Source organism: Triticum urartu, chromosome 1A, assembly GCF_056163025.1.
Source record: "Triticum urartu cultivar PI428250 chromosome 1A, HENAU_Tu73, whole genome shotgun sequence".
Lineage (NCBI taxonomy): Eukaryota > Viridiplantae > Streptophyta > Magnoliopsida > Poales > Poaceae > Triticum > Triticum urartu.
In genome coordinates this window covers 420,232,370-420,253,090 of record NC_141873.1, presented here as the reverse complement: position 1 = coordinate 420,253,090, position 20,721 = coordinate 420,232,370, and positions in this window count along the sequence as shown.

The window sequence follows — 20,721 nt, the reverse complement described above, 5'->3', positions numbered from 1 at the left end:
GCTGCGGAGCGGATGGAGACCGAGGTCGCCGCCGAGGACGTAGCCGGCGCGGGTGATCCCGCCGGCGCCGAGGCCGCCAAGGCTGGCGCCGCGGCGACTGGCGAGGGATCTGGCGATCGTACTGACGGCCCAGAGGCCGCAGGAGCGCCAAGCGCTACACCGACCGCCGACCCGTCCGCCGAAGCCGCAGCGCCAAGCACCGAGGAGCCCCAGCCGGGCGTTTACTTGAAGGCCGGCGAAGGTGTCTTCATCAACCTCCCCTGGGCGTCAAGCTCCAGGGCGCCGGTCGAGGGGGAGATCTTCGACGGAGAAGTGCTTGCCTCCGCGGGGTTGAAGCTGGTCGACGCGCCAAGCAGCAGCAGCAACGAGCCCGAAGAAGAGCGGCTGCTGCGGAAGTTGATGTCGCTCTACCGTGCGCGGCAAGCCAAGCTGGAGTCCCGCGAGGCACTTGTCGCGAAGGCGGGAGCTGACATTGAAAAGCGCGCAGAAGAGCTCAGGGGTTTCCACCGGGAAGCCCTCCGGTCCCTGGCGGAGGAGCGGGAGCAGCTTGGTGAAGCACAGAAGGCCTTCCTCCTTGAGAAGGCCGAAGTCGAAGAGCGGTAGCGACTTGCCGCTGTGAAGCTAGCCGTGGAGGAGGGCGAGCTGGCGCAGCGGAAGGTCAATCTCGACTCCCACGAGGAGGAGCTTGCCGTGCGCGAGGGAAAGCTCGGTGAAGCCCTCAAACAAGCAGAGGACGTCGCCGCCGCCGCCGAAGCCGCCAAGGAGGAGTTGAAGACGAAGGTGGCGCAGCTAGAAGCCGATCTCGCCGAGAAGGGCAGAGAGCTCAGCGCCGCCAAGGTCTCCAACGTGGATCTTGAGTTGAAGGTAACCACTTTGACCAAGACTCTGGACAGCGCCAAGAAGCGGGAGGCGGCCTTGAAGGAGGAGATCAAGGCCGACAAGGCGCTGTTGGAGAGCGCTGCCGCCGCCCAGAACCCTTCAGGGAGACTGTGACGCACTAGACGGAGAGTCTGGTGAACGCCGCCATAGATATCGACAAGGAGCTGGCGCAGCTGGGAATGGAGGATCTTGGGTATCCCTCCGACGACAACCTCCAGCCCAGCGCCAAGCTCGTCCTGTTCTTCAAGGGCGTGGCGACAGCCCTCCAGTGACTCCGGGAGAGGATCCCCAAGCAGCTGGCCGACGAATCGCGCAAGATCTGCGCAGGAGCCCTCGAGAAAGTGTTGATGAAGGTGGCCTTCCGCAATCCGGGCCTCCGCCTCACCAACATCCTCAGGACCTTGCCACCGGAGGCCGATCTGGAGGAGCTCAAGGCCCTTGTCGCATCCATTGTGGACAAGGTGAGCGGGATCAAGAGGGTTAAAGGCGATCGCGTAGATTAGGCCGCCCATTTCTTCTTTCCTTGTCGCTGTTTGGCATGTTGTGAAAACAAACTATTAGAGCCGCGACAAGCTATCCTTGTAATATAACTTTTATTCTGGGCAATGATTGCAACGTTATTTCCTTTACTTGACTCCCCCCTTTGTATGTCTTCTCACCCTACGCTTTTAGGGAACTTGCCGGTGCAGGCACCTGGGCCGCGAGCGCTGAGTGCGGGACGTCAGCAGCCTGCTGGCGGTGCCGCTACCGGCAAGAAACCTTGTCGCAACTAGTTGCAGCTCACTTACGTTGCCGAGCGAACTCGAAACAAAGTAAGGGCGCTGGCGGCTCACTTAAGTTGCTGAGCAGACTCGAAGCAAAGTAAGGGCGCTAGCAGCTCGCTTAAGTTGTTGAGCGGACTCGAAACAAAGTAAAGGCGCAACTAGCTACGAGTTGGTTCCTCCGCGCACAGGTTTTCCATACAAAGTGTGGTCGTTCAAGGGAGATAACTTAAAATTTTAAAAAATTTGATTGCTCAAACTTTGGCAACTTAGCTTTTCTGTTGTTTGCTTCCCGGCAAGACGAAACTTCCTTGAGCGATGCCTGGTCCATACCATCGTCTTCTCCTCTCCCCCCCGGCAAACTTGTGGGCGAGGGGAACCTTCCTTTCGAAAGAAAGAAGAGACAAATACAAATATGGAGCTTTACGGCTCGTTACTACTTACCGTGGAGTAGGTGCTGCACAAAGTGTCAGATCATATATGCCAAAAAATAGAAAGCATAAAATCGACAAAATGTGCGGAGCACATGAGCTTTATTTACGCACGGGATCTGCGCCCGGCTTTGTATGAAGGATTACATGCAACAGCGGCAAGACTTGTACAAAGGGTGGTTGCCGGAACAGGTTCCGACAACCGTGCCTTACGGGTAAAACTTACGAAGATGTTCAATGTTCCAGGAGTTGCTCACCGGAATGCCATCTTCGGTCTCAAGGCGGACAGCGCCAGGCCTAGTGACTCGTTTCACCCGGTAAGGGCCTTCCCACTTCGGCGTCAACTTGTTGGAATTCTTGGCGGACTGAACACGCCGAAGAACAAGGTCGCCTTCCTCGAGACTTCTGGCATTAACTTTGCGGCTATGGTAGCGGCGCAAAGCTTGCTGGTAGCGAGCAGCTCGCACAGCAGCCTGAAGACGATCTTCCTCAAGGAGCAGCGCGTCATCTTGTCGCAGCTGCTCTTGCTCAAGCTCATCATAAGCGAGCACTCGAGGTGACCCGTATACGAGTTCCGTGGGGATAACTGCCTCTGCTCCATAGACTAGAGCGAAAGGTGTCTGTCCAGTGGCTCGATTTGGCGTCGTCCTGATCGACCAAAGAACCACCGGCAGCTCCTCGATCCAGTTTCTTCCGCACTTGTGCAGCCTGTCGAAAGTTCTGGTCTTGAGCCCACATAGCACTTCAGCATTTGCCCTCTCCGCTTGACCGTTGCTTCTCGGGTGAGCAACAGAAGCGAAGCAGACCTTGGCGCCAAGATCTTGGACGTACTGCATGAAGGTGCGGCTCGTAAATTGTGTACCGTTGTCGGTGATTATCCTGTTAGGGATCCCGAAGCGGCAAACAATCGACCTGAAGAACTTGACTGCTGACTGTGTGGTCACCTTCCTCACTGGTTCCACTTCCGGCCACTTTGTGAACTTGTCGATTGCAACATACAAGTACTCCAAGCCCCTGACAGCTCGGGCAAAGGGGCCGAGGATGTCGAGCCCCCAGACCGAAAATGGCCAGGATAAAGGGATCGTCTGGAGAGCTTGAGCTGGCTGGTGTATCTGCTTAGAATGGAACTGGCACGCTTCACACTTGGTTACTTGTGCAGTTGCATCCTGGAGGGCTGTTGGCCAGAAGAAACCTTGCCGGAATGCTTTGCCGACAAGTGCTCTTGCGCCAATGTGGTGACCACATATGCCTCCATGTATCTCTGCCAACAGCTTCTGTCCGTCTTCCCGGTGAATACACTTCAATTTCACACCGTTGAGTCTTCTTCTGTACAGTGTCTTGTCGACAAACTGGTACATACTTGACTGCCGGGCTACTCTTTCCGCCTCTTCTTGCTCTTCGGGAAGTTGTCCTGTCTGAAGGAAACGGACAATCTGCTGCACCCATGCTGGAGCTTGTGGCTCGACAACAAGGACTAAAGGCAAATCTGCTGCTGCGGGAACATCCGCTTCTACGGCAAGAACCTGCGGCTCTGCCAGAGCGTGACGTTCCCCGGCAAGCTTGCCGGAGCAAAACTTGTCGGGAGCTTCTGCTACAACGGGACAAACCCTAGGGCTTGCCGGAGCAGACTGCTCCTCAGCGCTTTTGGCGTTGATCTTGGGGACCTTTTTGGCGGCGGCTTCGGGAAGCTCTGCCGGCAAATAGTCACTAGAAATCAATTTCCTCTTTTTGCTCTGTCCAGTTGATGGCGTTACGGACGGCTGAGTCAGCTTGAGCACAAAGATCCCTGGTTCCACAGGTAACTTGAGTGCAGCGCACTTCGACAGGCCATCTGCAATGGCGTTCTGAGCTCTTGGAACGTGTTCCATTTGTAGGCCGTCAAAGTGTTCCTCTAGCTCTCTCACTTCGTCGACGTAAGCTTCCATCAACGGACTCTGATAATTCTTGTTTACTTGGCGGACGACAAGCTGTGAGTCACCCCTGACAATGAGCTTCTTGATCCCAAGGTCTGCCGCGATCCGGAGACCGGCAAGCAAGCCTTCATACTCTGCAGTATTGTTTGTCGCTTGCTCCTTGGGAAAGTGCATCTGGACTACGTACTTGAGGTGCTCTCCGGTGGGTGCGACAAGCAGCACACCAGCGCCGGCGCCTTGCAGCGAAAAGGCACCATCGAAGTACGTCAGCCACTCTTTGTTTACTTCCTTGTCGGGGATGCTCGTTTCTGGAATTTCTTCATCTGGTGTTGGCGTCCATTCTGCTATAAATTCTGCCAATGCTCTGCTCTGGATAGTTGAAGTACTTTCAAACTTGAGGCCAAAGCTTGACAGTTCCAGTGCCCACTGAACAATCCTGCCTGTCGCTTCTGGATTCTGCAGTATCCTCTTCAGCGGAAAGCGAGTGACAACTGTGATCTCATGTGCTTGGAAGTAATGGCGCAGCTTTCTCGAGGCCATGAGAAGGCCGAAAAGCAATTTCTGCACACCAGAGTACCTTGACCTAGCCCCCTGCAGAAGGGAGCTGACAAAGTAAACTGGGCGCTGCACCATCTTCTTCTGTATCTCGTCGTGCATCTGCGCAGATCTATCTTTGTCGGGACCAGAGCTTGTCGGGGAAGCCCCCTGCTTGTCGCTGGATGTGCTTGCCGTGGTTGCAGGCTCATCATCTGCCTCCCTCTCCGCTACTAACGCAGCACTAACCACTTGATTGGTTGCCGCTATATAGAGCAGCAACTTCTCTTGTGGCTTAGCTGCGACAAGTATTGGGGGGGAGGACAGGTATCTCTTCAAGTCTTGCAGCGCAGCCTCCGCTTCTGGAGTCCATCTCATTGGACCTGCCTTTTTCAATAATTTGAAAAAGGGCAGGGCGCACTCAGCAGACCTAGAGATAAACCTGCTGAGAGCAGCCACGCAACCGGCAAGTCTTTGTACATCTTTGACGCGCTTTGGTGCTTCAATCTGCTCAATGGCCTTGATCTTGTCGGGATTGGCTTCAATTCCCCGCTGAGACACAAAGAACCCGAGAAGCTTGCCGGAGGGAACTCCAAACACACACTTCTCTGGGTTGAGCTTGAGGCTGATCTTGCGCAGATTTGCAAAGGTCTCGTCTAAATCTTGAATCAAAGTTGCTCTGTCCTTGCTCTTGACCACTATATCATCCATGTAAGCTTCTACATTTCTGTGTATTTGTGGCTCAAGAGCGACATGGACTACTCTTGCAAATGTTGAACCAGCATTTTTTAATTCAAAAGGCATCCGTACGAAACAGTACGTGCCACATGGAGTAATAAATGCGGTCTTCTCCTCATCCTCTTCTGCCATGAAGATCTGATGGTATCCTGAATATGCGTCAAGAAATGAAAGGAAATCACATCCGGCTGTGGAGTCAACAATCTGGTCAATGCGCGGCAAAGGAAATGGGTCTTTGGGACAAGCTTTGTTAACACAGTAAAATCGATACAAAGCCTCCATTTCCCATTTGCCTTGCGCACGACTACAGGATTGGCCAACCACGTAGGATGGAGTACTCCTTTGATAAGGCCTGCTGCTTCCAGCTTCTTGATCTCTTCTGCAATGAACTCTTGGCGCTCCACCGCCTGCTTCCTGACCTTCTGCTTAACGGGCCGCGCATGAGGACAAATGGCAAGGTGGTGCTCAATTACTTTCCTGGGAACACCGGGGATGTCAGACGGTTGCCACGCAAACACGTCGACATTCGCCCGCAGGAAAGCAACGAGCGCGCTTTCCTATTTGGGGTCAAGAGTGGCACTGATGGTGAAGGTACCACCAGTGCCGTCCTCCTTGGCGGACACCTTCTTCGTCTCTGGTGGAGCTGTCATCGTCTTCTTACACTTGCCGGTGGAGCTCGATGGTGCGTCCTCGACGGCAGCGCAGCACTCTGAAGAGGTGCGCTTGCCGGAGTGGGCATCAGAGCTCTTGCCGGACTTGGTCTTCTTCCCCCCGGGAGCTTCAGCGGCAAGTGGCTTGTGATCTGCTGTGGCTGCTGCTTCCCGGTAGATCTTGTCGGCACAGATAAGCGCATCCTTCTTGTCGCCAGGGATAGAGATGACGCTTATCGGGCCTGGCATCTTCAGCATGTTATATGCGTAATGAGAGGCTACCATGAACTTGACGAGTGCTGGACGGCCAAGTATCCCATTGTAAGGCAATGGAATATCAGCAACGTCAAATGTGACCCTCTCAGTCCTGAAGTTGAGCTCGCTGCCAAATGTCACTGGCAGCATGACTTTCCCCTTCGGCTTGCTCCTTCCCGGATTGATCCCTTGGAATGTGCCGGTCTCTTCGAGCTCGCTGTCAGGGATTTGGAGTTTTTGGAGTACAGCGGAGGAGATCAGGTTCAAGCCGGCCCCGCCGTCAACTAGCATCTTAGTGACCTTGAGGTTGCGGATAGTTGGTGAAACCAGCATCGGCAAACACCCGACCGCAGTTGTGCGATCAGGGTGGTCCTCAATATCAAAGATGATAGGCGTGCTGGACCATTTCAGAAGTTTGCGTGATTCGACAGGTGGCTCCGCTGCGTTGACTTCCCGCACCCACTGCTTGAGTTGGCGGTGTGAAGTATGCAGGGAAGCACCGCCGTCAACGCACAAGACCTCTGTGGCTTTCTGAAACTCCTGCTCACTGGTCTCAACATCATCCATGTCTTCGTCGTCGTCGTCTTCTTCATTGTTGTCGCGGCCGCGGGGAGGTCTATCTCCTTGCCGCTGCTTGGCCTTGCCGCGGCGCCCTCCCCGGCCGGCACGCTTCTTGCCGGATTCTCCAGCACCTCCTTGGGCCCTCTCCTTGTCGCGTCGCTCATACTCAGCCTTTTGCTGCTGAACAAGCTGCTCGACTTTTTTGCAGCTCTGGAGGTCATGGCCCTTGGTGCGGTGAATCTTGCAGTACTGCTTGTCGGAGCCGTCCTGCTTGTCGGCGACCGCCACAGCCTGGCAGTTGGCGCATGCGGCAACCTCCTTGCCGGAGCTACCAACTTTGGCCTGCCTGGCGCCACCTTCGTTGCCGGACTGCTCGACGACTAGCACCTCTTTGCCTTTCTTCTTCCTGTTGCGCCGCCGGTTTTTCTTTGCCGGGGCAGCATCCTCACTGTCAGATCCTTCCGCTCCGGTCTTCTCTCCGGGGAGTCTCCTCCCTTCCTCAGCACGTGCACACTTGTCGGCCAGGGCATACAGCTCACTGACGTCTCTGATCCTGCACATCGCCATCTCCGCCCGCATCCTACGGTTACGCACGTTCTGATGGAAGGCGCTGATGACCGCGGCGGGGTGGACGTCTGGGATGTTATACTGTACATGGCTGAACCTCTGAATGTACTTGCGCAGGGGCTCTCCTTCCTTCTGGGCGAGCAGGTGAAGGTCGCTCTCTTGGCCATGAGGTTTGTGGCCGCCTGTAAAGGCGCCGACAAACTAATGGCATAGGTCAGCCCAGGAGGATATGGAGTTGTCCGGCAAGTGCATGAGCCAGGATCTGACGTTGGGCTTGAGCACCAACGGGAAGTAATTGGCAAGGATCTTGTCGTCTCGCCCCCCGGCAGCCTGCACCGCGATGGTGTAGATGCTGAGGAACTCCGACGGATGCGTCTTGCCGTCGTACTTCTCCGGTACATCTGGTTTGAAATTCTTCGTGCTGGGCCACTGGACTTGCCGCAGCTCACGAGTGAACGCAGGGCAACCTACCGCGTACGGCAAGTCGCCTGGTTTCCCTGGCGCATGCATGTCAACAGAGGGCCCAGCGCGCTGGTCTGATTGACGTCGCGCTTCTCTTCGGCGCTCGATGCGAGTACGAGCGTCTTCTTGTTGTCGTTCTTGAAGAACTTGGCGCTGATCGCGATGAGCTCACGGATCTGACGACGCGGTGGAGTCGCGTCGAGGTGGATCCGGCGAATCGGCGATCTTGGCCTTCGGGGCGGAGAGTGCACAGTAGTTGCACCCCCACCAGTCTTGTCGTCTCCGGCTCGTGCCTGGTTGGCTTGCCGCGGCTGCACGTGCTCGGCTGCCGTGGTGTGTCGCCGTTGGCGAAGCCGATGAGACTCTGGATGGTGGCCCTCCAATCGTCGATCTTGTCTGCCGTTGGAGGGTAGTCTAGGAGCAGCTGAGCTCGCGCCAGAGCTTCTGCTGCAGTGGCGGGTGGCGGTGGCGACCGGTGCGAGGAGCGGGATATGCTCGGACTTCTAACCACGTTAGAAGGAGCAGTATCCCGTCCAGGCGACCGTGTCTCGCTCGCGCCAGCAGGTTGACGTGCATGGTGGTCCTGAGCGCTCCGAGATCCACCAGCTCAATCTTGGTCTAGCGAATGCATGGTACCGTGAGTACCATGACGCTGCCGGTCCCGCGCCTCGTGAGACGGGCGCGGTGCATGCACGGACGCCGAGGTCTTGGAGTGCGCCCGGTCGTTGTGGGAGCCAGCTACGCCGCCGATGGGCAGCACAGCCCTGTCCTTGGACCTGGCAGCACCGCGAGCTCCCTCGTCGACGCCCGTTCTTCCGCCGGCGTCTGCCCCACCAACCGTTTGCTCCGGCGGTGGTTGGCTCGGCGCGGATGGAGCAGCTGCCTCCGAAACCTTCTTCTTCGGCGGCATGTTGATGAAGATGATGAAGATCTAGCTCGCGAGAACGCCGGATCTGGTTCACACAACTTCGACGCCCCCTACCTGGCACGCCAAAGATGCCGGGGTACTGATCCACGGGCACCTATGGGACCGGCGGACCGGGTCCCTTTCGGTTCGGCGGGGGCGGAGGTCGTGCAAAGAGCAAATCAGGCGATACACGCGAGCGATTTACCCAGGTTCGGGCCGCACGGATGCGTAAAACCCTACTCCTGCTTTGTGGTTTGTATCGATTTCTCACTCGGGAGCGCGGAGTGCTACAGTACACACCAGCAGCTAGCAAGACCGAGCGTGAGTGTTCGAACCCCCCCTCTACGTTGCACGGGCCTCCTTTTATATGCTCAAGGGGTTACCGACAGGTGGCAACGGAGGTAAAGGGCAAAAAAGGAAAGATGCTGTGGTAGGCACAGCTACCTGCTACAGTGTATCATACCTAACCCTGACGGCAAGGGACAAGGGCCTTAAATGCCCGTCTGTGTCGCCTAAACAGTGCGAAAAGGGACCGCCAGGGACGCCACCGTTCGCCACGATGGCGATCTTGTCAGCGCTGCTTGCCACCGCACGCCGCTGGCTGCACAGCCTCCCGCCACGTACGCCTGGAAGGGCCCCAGAGCGACACGTTGGTGGATGTGCTAGAGCGCGGGCCCAGGGAGGTGGCTTGCCGCGGCAAGCGCCTTGCCGCTGTCGTTGTCTTGTCGCGTCCGGGAGCTTGTCGCTCACCGGGCCTTGCCGGGGCGCGTGGTGCGCCGCGGCAAGTTCCTTGAACTGCCTTGGGTGGCCTTCCCGGCAAGCTCCTCTTGCCGGGGTCTTGGGATGCTTTTGTTAGCCTTCCCGGCAAGCTCCTCTTGCCGGGGTCTTGTCTTCTTAGCTTGTACACTTTGTTCTTGAATGGCTCCAAAGGAACCACGGAGGACCTTGGCGGCCACCCGGCAAGCCTTGCCGCGGGATGCTGCGACTGCCCGTGCACAAGTTCGGGATACTAGGGTACCCCTACTCTAGTACACCGACACCATTCAGGAATGCAGTTTTGACATCCATCTGTCAAATTTCATAATCATAAAATGCGGCAATTGATAACATGATTCGGACAGACTTAAGCATCGCTACGGGTGAGAAGGTCTCATCATAGTCAATCCCTCGAACTTGTCGAAAACCTTTTGCGACAAGTCGAGCTTTGTAGACAGTAACATTACCGTCAGCGTCAGTCTTCTTCTTGAAGATCCATTTATTCTCAATTGCTTGCCGATCATTGGGCAAGTCAATCAAAGTCCACACTTTGTTCTCATACATGGATCCCATCTCAGATTTCATGGCTTCAAGCCATTTTGTGGAATCTGGGCTCACCATCGCTTCTTCATAGTTCATAAGTTCATCATGATCTAGTAGCATGACTTCCAGAACAGGATTACCGTACCACTCTGGTGTGGATCTTACTCTGGTTGATCTACGAGGTTCAGTAGTAACTTGTTCTGAAGTTTCATGATCATCATCATTAGCTTCCTCACTAATTTGTGCAGGTGTCACAGAAACCGGTTTCTGTGATGTACTACTTTCCAATAAGGGGGCAGGTACAGTTACCTCATCAAGTTCTACTTTCCTCCCACTCACTTCTTTCGAGAGAAATTCCTTCTCTAGAAAGGATCCATTCTTAGCAACAAATGTCTTGCCTTCGGATCTGTGATAGAAGGTGTACCCAACTGTCTCCTTTGGGTATCCTATGAAGACACATTTCTCCGATTTAGGTTCGAGCTTATCAGGTTGAAGTTTTTTCACATAAGCATCGCGGCCCCAAACTTTTAGAAACAACAACTTTGGTTTCTTGCCAAACCACAGTTCATAAGGCGTCGTCTCAACGGATTTTGATGGTGCCCTATTTAACGTGAATGCGGCCGTCTCTAAAGCATAACCCCAAAACGATAGCGGTAAATCTGTAAGAGACATCATAGATCGCACCATTTCAAGTAAAGTACGATTACGATGTTCGGACACACCATTACGCTGTGGTGTTCCGGGTGGCGTGAGTTGCGAAACTATTCCGCATTGTTTCAAATGTAGACCAAACTCGTAACTCAAATATTCTCCTCCACGATCAGATCGTAGAAACTTTATTTTCTTGTTATGATGATTTTCAACTTCACTCTGAAATTCTTTGAACTTCTAAAATGTTTCAGACTTATGTTTCATTAAGTAGATATACCCATATCTGCTTAAATCATCTGTGAAGGTGATAAAATAACGATATACGCCACGAGCTTCAACATTCATTGGACCACATACATCTGTATGTATGATTTCCAACAAATCTGTTGCTCTCTCCATAGTACCGGAGAACGGCGTTTTAGTCATCTTGCCCATGAAGCACGGTTCGCAAGTACCAAGTGATTCATAATCAAGTGGTTCCAAAAGTCCATCAGTATGGAGTTTCTTCATGCGCTTTACACCGATATGACCTAAACGGCAGTGCCACAAATAAGTCGCACTATCATTATCAACTCTGCATCTTTTGGCTTCAACATTATGAATATGTGTATCACTACTATCGAGATTCATCAAAAATAGACCACTCTTCAAGGGTGCATGACCATAAAAGATATTACTCATATAAATAGAACAACCATTATTCTCTGATTTAAATGAATAACCATCTCGCATCAAACAAGATCCAGATATAATGTTCATGCTTAACGCTGGCACCAAATAACAATTATTTCGGTCTAATACTAATCCCGATGGTAGATGTAGAGGTAGCGTGCCAACTGCGATCACATCGACTTTGGAACCATTTCCCACGCGCATCGTCACCTCGTCCTTCGCCAGTGTTCGCTTAATCCGTAGTCCCTGTTTCGAGTTGCAAATATTAGCAACAGAACCAGTATCAAATACCCAGGTGCTACTGCGAGCTCTAGTAAGGTACACATCAATAACATGTATATCACATATACCTTTGTTCACCTTGCCATCCTTCTTATCCGCCAAATACTTGGGGCAGTTCCGCTTCCAGTGACCAGTCTGCTTGCAGTAGAAGCACTCAGTTTCAGGCTTAGGTCCAGAATTGGGTTTCTTCTCCTGAGCAACAACTTGCTTGCTACGGGTTCGAGAACAATGTAGACATGACCGAGACACGTCTCCGGTCAATAACCAATAGCGGAACCTGGATGCTCATATTGGCTCCTACATATTCTACGAAGATCTTTTATCGGTCAGACCGCATAACAACATACGTTGTTCCCTTTGTCATCGGTATGTTACTTGCCCGAGATTCGATCGTCGGTATCTCAATACCTAGTTCAATCTTGTTACCGGCAAGTCTCTTTACTCATTCCGTAATACATCATCTCGCAACTAACTCATTAGTTGCATTGCTTGCAAGGCTAAAGTGATGTGCATTACCGAGAGGGCCCAGAGATACCTCTCCGACAATCGGAGTGACAAATCCTAATCTCGAAATACGCCAACCCAACATGTACCTTTGGAGACACCTGTAGAGCACCTTTATAATCACCCAGTTACGTTGTGACATTTGGTAGCACACAAAGTGTTCCTCCGGCAAACGGGAGTTGCATAATCTCATAGTCACAGGAACATGTATAAGTCATGAAGAAAGCAATAGCAACATACTAAACGATCGGGTGCTAAGCTAATGGAATGGGTCATGTCAATCACATCATTCTCCTAATGATGTGATCTCGTTAATCAAATGACAACACATGTCTATGGTTAGGAAACATAACCATCTTCGATTAACGAGCTAGTCAAGTAGAGGCATACTAGTGACGTTTAGTTTGTATATGTATTCACACAAGTATTATGTTTCCGGTTAATACAATTCTAGCATGAATAATAAACATTTATCATGATATAAGAAAATAAATAATAAATTTATTATTGCCTCTAGGGCATATTTCCTTCAGGCTGTGCGTAGAAGTGCTAGGATCCATACATCTAAAAAAATTCCATGATGAAATATGAGAGGAATTTTTTGGAATAGCAGAGGTCTAAAAGACTTGGCTAAAAGACGGTTTCTAGCGGAAGCATCTATTGAACACCAGTTGGATTTTATTGCCCTCTCCGAGACTGGAAGGGACAATTTTACACCCCAATTCCTTAGTACTTTATCTGGAGGTATTGACTTTGACTGGCACTGCCTACCTCCAAGAGGAAGGTCTGGCGGGATCCTACTCGGGGTTAGGTGTGACTCGTTGGAAGTGCGGAGTGTGGTCATGGGGGATTTTGCGGTAAAGTTTTGGGTCGGATCAAAGGTCGATGGGTTTAATTTGGCTTTAGTGGCGGTTTATGGGGCCGCGCAACCAGAGCTCAAACCAGATTTTCTGGTCGATGTGGTTCGTATTTGTGGTAGCGAGCAACTCCCAATCCTAGTTGGGGGTGATTTTAACATTATTCGAAGGAGGGAGGAGAAGAATAATGATAATTTTGACGGCAGATGGTCGTTCATGTTCAATACCACAATCGAAAGCTTGGATCTTAGAGAGATAGAACTATCTGGTAGGAAATTCACTTGGGCTAATTCGCTACCTAACCCGACCTTTGAGAAGCTGGATCGTGTTCTCGCTAGTGTCGAATGGGAACAAAAGTTCCCTCTCGTAACTGTCCAGGCGTTATCGCGCGGAATTTCGGATCACACTCCGTTGCTAGTTGACTCTGGCGATCCATCTCATGTGGGGAATAAGAATATATTCTCTTTTGAGCTCTCGTGGTTTGATAGAGAAGGGTTCCTTGACTTGGTGGCTAGAGAATGGGCTAAAGATTCAGGAGGAAAGTCTCCTATCGAGAGATGGCAGAATAAGATTAGGCATCTGTGAAGATTCCTGCGTGGATGGGCTAAACATACACATGGGATTTATAAGGCTGAGAAGGAAAGACTCCTTTTACTTATTCAGTCCCTAGACTTAAAAGCCGAATCCAGTATTTTAGATGCCAGGGAGTTGGAAACTAAGGTAGAGGTGGAATTAAGATTAAGAGATCTCCTTCGGGAGGAGGAATTGAAGTGGGCATTGCAGGCTAAGGTTCGCAAGATCGTCCAAGGGGATGACAACACTCAATTCTTTCACATGATTGCCAATGGCAAGCACCACAAGAAGAGGATATTTCAGCTTGAGCAGGATGAGGGGACGATTGTAGGTCAACAAAATCTGAAAGTCTATATTACGAATTACTATAGGCAGCTGTTTGGGCCGCCGGAAGATAACTGTGTGTCCCTAGATGAGTCCAGGGTTGAGGATGTACCTCAACTTGCATCAGACAAGAATGGAGTCTTGACTGCCCCTTTTACGGAGAAAGAGGTGTTTGAGGCTATTTCACAAATGAAGAACAATAAGGCTCCCGGGCCGGATGGCTTCCCGGCAGAGTTTTATAAAAAATGCTGGCACATCATCAAAGGGGATTTACTCCCAATGTTCCATGATCTTTTCTCTGGACAACTTCAGTTGTTTCAACTTAATTTTGGAACGATTACTTTACTCCCCAAGAAGATAGAGGTTGTTCGTATTGAGCAGTTCCGGCCCATCTGTCTTCTTAATGTAAGTTTCAAAATTTTCACCAAGGTCAGGACTAATAGGCTTACGCAGATCGCGCACTCTGTGGTGCAGCCGTCCCAAACTGCTTCCATGCCAGACAGAAATATCCTGGAAGGGGTTGTCGTTTTGCATGAAACACTCCATGAAATCCACTCAAAAAACTAGATGGAGTAGTTTTCAAAGTGGACTTTTAAAAGGCATACGACAAGGTCAAATGGCCATTCCTACAACAGGCTTTGCGTATGAAAGATTTTGATCAGGCCTGGAGACACCAGGTCGACTCCTTTACGCAAAAAGGGAGTGTTGGAATTAAAGTGAATGATGACATAGGACACTATTTCCAAACACACAAAGGACTGAGGCAAGGGGATCCGATGTCTCCTATCCTCTTCAACATAGTGGCTGATATGTTGGCAATTCTTATAGGAAGGGTCAAGGATGCAGGTCAGGTAGGAGGCCTCGTCCCGCACTTAGTAGACGGAGGTGTATCCATTCTACAGTATGCCGATGATACCATCATTTTCATGGAGCACGACTTGGCTAAAGCCCGTAAAATGAAGCTCGTGTTATGCTTGTTCGAACAATTGTCCGGATTAAAGATTAACTTCCACAAGAGCGGGTTGTTTTGTTTTAGAAGAGCTAATGATGAACAAGATGCGTACAAGCAATTGTTCGGATTTGAATTGGGGGCTCTACCTTTCACGTATTTAGGTATACCAATTCACCATCGTAAGCTAACCAACAGAGAATGGAAGTGTATTGAGGATCGCTTTGAGAGTAAATTGAGTTGCTGGAAAGGCAAGCTGATGTCATACGGAGGACGATTAATTCTAGTTAATTCGGTCCTCACGAGTATGCCCATGTTTCTTCTCTCGTTCTTCGAGGTTCCGGTGGGAGTCCGGAAGAGGCTAGATTTCTATCGATCACGATTCTTTTGGCAGAGTGATGATGTTAAGAGAAAATACAGACTTGCTAAATGGGATATCATCTGTAGGCCGAAAAACCAAGGGGGTCTTGGTATTGAGAATCTGGAAGTGAAGAACAGATGTCTCCTTAGCAAGTGGTTGTTTAAGCTTTCTGTCGGGACGGAGGCCACTTGGGCTCAGATCTTGCGGAACAAGTACCTTCACTCCAGAACCTTATCCCAGGTGACAGTGAGGCCGACCGATTCGCCTTTTTGGAAAGGACTGATGAGAGTTAAATCACTCTTTTTCAATAGGACAAGATTCATAGTGGGAAACGGTACTGCTACGAGGTTTTGGGAGGATACATGGCTAGGGGAGACGCCCCTTGCTCTCCAATATCCTTCCTTGTATAACATCGTTCAGCGTAGAGATGCCTACGTTGCAACAGTGATGCAGTTCATTCCGCTTAATATCCAGTTTAGGAGGACGCTAGTGGGGACCCGTTGGGAAGCGTGGCTTAAGCTTTTCCGAAGATTAATAGATGTTCAGCTGTCTCAACTGCCCGATCAGTTGTGCTGGAAACCAACTAAGAATGGCAAATTTTTGGTTAAATCCATGTATTTGGATGTTATCAACTCTAGTGCGATTCCTCGATCGAAACATCTTTGGAAAGTCAAAGTTCCTTTGAAAATCAAAGTGTTTATGTGGTTTGTGCATAAACAAGTTATTTTAACGAAGGATAATCTAGCAAAACGCAATTGGACAGGATCTACCAGATGTAGTTTCTGCGACCAACACGAATCCATCAAACATCTCTTTCTGGATTGTCCTTTGGCAAAAAAATTATGGCGGTCGGTCCACATAACTTTTAACATCACTCCACCGAATTCCATCAATACGTTATTTGGGATGTGGTTAGATGGGATAAATTTTGAGATTACGAGACTCATTCGTGTGGGAGTGTGTGCTTTATTATGGGCAGTTTGGAATTGCAGAAATGATTTGGTTTTTACCAGAACAACAAATATTCACTTTTTGCAGGTTATATTCAGGGCCACTACGTTGATTCATATGTGGTCGCTATTCACTCCGACGGAGGCCAGGGAGCGTTTGGTTACTGTGTCTACCTGATGAGAGATGGTAACACGGGGTATTTTCAACCAGTTTGTATGACAGTCATGTAATAGGATAGGCATGTAGTGCTATTCTCTTTTTATGCCAGCCGGTTGTGGCTTTTCTTTATTTCTGTTTAGCTCTGGTGGAGCCTTTTACCTTTCTTGGTCGAGACTTGGAGACTGTTTTTGGATATTTTGCTTTTTAATAATATTAGTCGTATGCATCATTCAGATGCAGAGGCTGGGGCATACCCCCTTTTCGGAAAAAAAGCTCTAGAGCGTGGACAGCGGCTGGTGATGGCCTTCGGGTTTGGCGTGTTCCCAGGAATTAAGTCTCTGCTGCATTTTCAGAGATGCGAGTGCAAGCTTTTCCAGTCATCACCCAAATATAGATATGCCAGCAGTTGGTGTTCTTAGGTAAATCATTCCTTACAGGGTGGGCTTGTGAGGCTACTCTTGCATATGTGAGGAAATCTTTACATACTGTTGAAAGGTTGCGCATTTGCAAAATTTTCGTGATAAAAGAAACTGACCTTGGTTACTATCTTAGAATGTTTTCATGAAAAAAAATTACACGTGGCTTCCCGGAAATGTTTCACACAGGCCTTCCTAGAAATAATATGCAGTGTGCATCCAATTAATTTTTCCTTTTAGCACTACTCCATTTTTAACCAGGTCTCTATCATGGTTGAAACTTTAACTCCTTTTTCTGATGAGAACATGATGCTATCTTGCTGTAAATTAATTCACGGTGGCATCTTGTTTTAACATACAGGTTTTTCTCTAAACATGGAAATCTTACGTGCAGAGATACATAATCCTGAAGCCGAGTGATGATTAAATTAAACTGAAATTAATGCAATTTTTCTACCGAACCAAGCATCAAACAACACATATAGCAGCCAACCACAAGTTTCATTCACTCAATAGTCTGTTTGGTACCCTCAAGCATAAAGGATTTACCTTGACTACCCAAAGGTAGGGGAATGGATTTGCTTACCTAAGCTCCGGAGCGTGGACGGCGGCTGGTGATGGCCTTCACGTTGGGCGTGTTCCCGCAGTGACCATGGTGCCTCGTGGTGCCCCTCGACGTGCCTCCTGGTGCTCGTGGCCCTCCATCCAGACCTCGTGCTGACTGCCGCTCGCCGCCGCCGATGGATGGACGTGGAGCTGGCCACCCTTCAAGATGAGCGGTAGTTCTTCCCAGGTAATCACTCCTCTTTGCCCTCCCAGGTGCTTGGTCTGGTAGGTTCTAGGTCAATCCATTATCCATGGCGTCGCGAAGCTGGGATTCTTGAGGGAGGTATTTGATTTTTTGCCATCACTTATTTTGCATTTTGATAATTTGCCACCCCTTACATTGTAATTGATCTGTTGCCACTTTTTACTTTAAACTTTAATCTTTTGCCACTTTTACACACAAAAACAATACTTCTAAACAATTGACATAATGTGTACATAAATCAGTGGACCAAAATTGCCTTTGTGCTAGTTTCACCGATGCCGGCCGATTCACAAAGAGGCGATGAACCGGTACACCGCCGCCGCCCTCTGCTGATGGCGGCCTCCTTTTTTTGAAATTGTTTGAATTGCTTACCACATGTGTCATGTGGTTGCTGATGGCGGCCTCCTTGCGCCACTCTCCTCCAGTCTTCAGCGGCCGCGCCGTCGGAATACCAGATGTAGTCAGTGACGTGGGTCGTGCTGCTCCCCACCCCGTGCTGCTGCTCCCCGTCGTCGCCGCTGCCTCTCCATAGTGGAGTTGTAGCTTGAATCAATCTCTTTTCACGTGCGTAGGTGTCTCGTGCGTTGTCTGAGTGTTGCATTATTCGCGAGAATCAATTAAGCAGCTTTGGCAGTTGCGTAGGTGTAGCTTGTACGTGCTTGTCTTCCAAAGAATCAATCAATAGCTTACCTTAGCTAGCTTTGTGTATGTGTAGCGTGTACGTCCATGGAGCTGCTGCTGCTTGTGTCCGACGGAGTGGACAGGGGCGCGGCGCCGCAGTTCATGGAGAAGAAGCAGAGGAGCAGCAACGTGGTCAAGCGCAACGGCAGTAGCAACTCTTTCCATCGTCGCCTTGTCAGCGACGAGGAAGTGGATGTGCGCGTGACAACGGCCGCCGGATCCACTCCGCACGCGCCAGCGCGGCTGACGGGCGCGCTTCGGTCGCTGAAGCACCGCGCCAGGCCAGCATGCGCTCTCTCCGGTGCCCGCCCAGTGCCTGTTTGGTCATGACTCACGGTTCTAGGCGGCGGCCATGGCGCGGATCGAGGGAAGGAGGAGGCAGAACGGGGCTTGGCCGGGGATGACGAGCGTTGCCGCCGTCTCTGCCATCGTTGCGGGGCAAATTTTTATGTTTTGACCCTTTTCTGAAACCTATTCAAGATTTGACCCTAGTTTGAATTTTTTTTAAGATCTGACCCTTTTGCTATCGCCAGAGTCCATGGCGGTAGGGTCTAACAGCATACCGCCATCGCTACCGCCAACCGGGCTGGCGGTAGCCTGCACAACCCTACCGCCAAGGTGCTTGGCGGGAGGTACGAGCATGCACTTTGTTCAATACTTAGGAGGTTTTTGGCGGTAGGGCATGCACAAAGGGTTAGATCTTGAATTTTTTTCAAACTAGGGATCTCGAATAGGTTTCAGAAAAGGGTCAAAACACGAAATTTAGCCTCGTTGCGGGCGAGAGGGTGGGAATAATCAATATATAGGGCGGGGTACTCTAGTCATTTTACATGGGACCCACTTGACAGAGGATAAAAAATCAAAGTGCAAAGTATTGAGTGGCAACACATCAATTATAATGTAAAGAGTGGCAAATTATCAAAGTGCGAAGTAAGTGGTGGCTAAAAATCAAAACCCCCTTCTTGGGATGCGAATTTGGGATCTCAAAACTGAAGCTTGGTGGAGAGTGAGGTGAGGTGAGTGCTCCTAGTATTGTGGCCCACGCTTATTCCACTCATTGTTTCTTTTTTCTTGACTGGGAGCGGCTAAAATTGAGCTGCTACGTGGGTAATACGAAACGACGAAATGGTCACCTCGTACGGTTGTGGGCTCAAAACGAGAACCACATATTTAGAGGTATTTAGTTACTAAGTGCGAAACAAAGGAGTGAGAACCAAGAGGAAAATGTTTTTTATGCACATTGTATACTTTCTTATTGCATTATGCCCATTGTACACTGTTTTATTGTCTTATAAACCACTGTGCATGCTCTTAAAAAATACTTCCTCCGTTTGAAAAAGCTTGTCTCAAGCTTGTTCCTCAAATGGATGCATCTAGCACTGGTTTGCTCGGACTTTAGTTAAAATGGAAGGTGAGAACATATATTTTATTTACTGTTGACTGCATGTATATCATGTGCCTCGTCCCATGACCTCAACAAAATTGTAAGGAGACACCATTGGCGCAATTTCAAGAAGGGTAACCCAGATGACATTGCTACTATGATGGTTGTGAGTTAATCAACTTGTTTTCTAATTTCTTATACTTTCGGGCATTAGTGTTTTGTACTCAACCATACATGTTAAAAAAATTGCTCATGTAGAGAACCACCAAAGAAGAGGAGAAACACTACCCGAGTCATCCATTGTGTCAAGAGAGGATGAGGCACCGACAACCGCTATGTGTTTTCTACCAAGGTTAGCAATTCCACTTGTGCCAAATGAAAACCGAGATTGATTTGTGCCAAATGAAAATTGAATTCGATTTGTATGTATTGACCTAATCCATAGCCAAAGGTTGGAGACTACAAATAAGAAAAAAAAAGGAAAAGAGGGTAAAAGGTGAGCTTTGCGAGTTCTGAATATTATGCATGGTTAATGTTGTTATTTGCTCTAAAATTATTACTACCGCCTACCATCCATGGACAAATGTAGATCAAGAACTGGATCTAATAAACCTGAGCTCATTCTTGAGCCTATTCATGTTCCTACGGAGCAAGCAGACTATGCTGTGAAGGCAAGGGCCAAAAGGGAAAAGATAGTGCTTGCTAAAAAGGATGAAAACATTCCTATGATGTCATTTGACAACCCTGCAATGGGCAAGAGAAGCCAAGTAAACCTTGGACAGCCCTACAATTAGCACAAGAGGCAAAAGAAGGCTCAGCTTGTGAACATCATCTAATTTCTTTCAGTTAAAGTCACTTTTGTGCTGCTCATGATGTATATGTGAACCTGGATATGATGTATGTCATGTATGTGTACTTGGATGTGAACCTCGATGTTCGTCTCATGTTTATGGAAAATTTGGATATCGTGTGATTATATATAGGATTAATTTTCTGTACTCCTGAGAGTATGTATATATCATTGCGGCGTACTTTTTGTATATACTTTTTTCACGTACAAACAAATCAGTATATACGTAACTGTTCAAAAATATGAGACACATGATTTTTTTCTTCATGAAATTCATTTTGGGGTATCTAGTAATTATTAATGAAGTATATTAGAAAAAATAATGAGGTATAAAATATT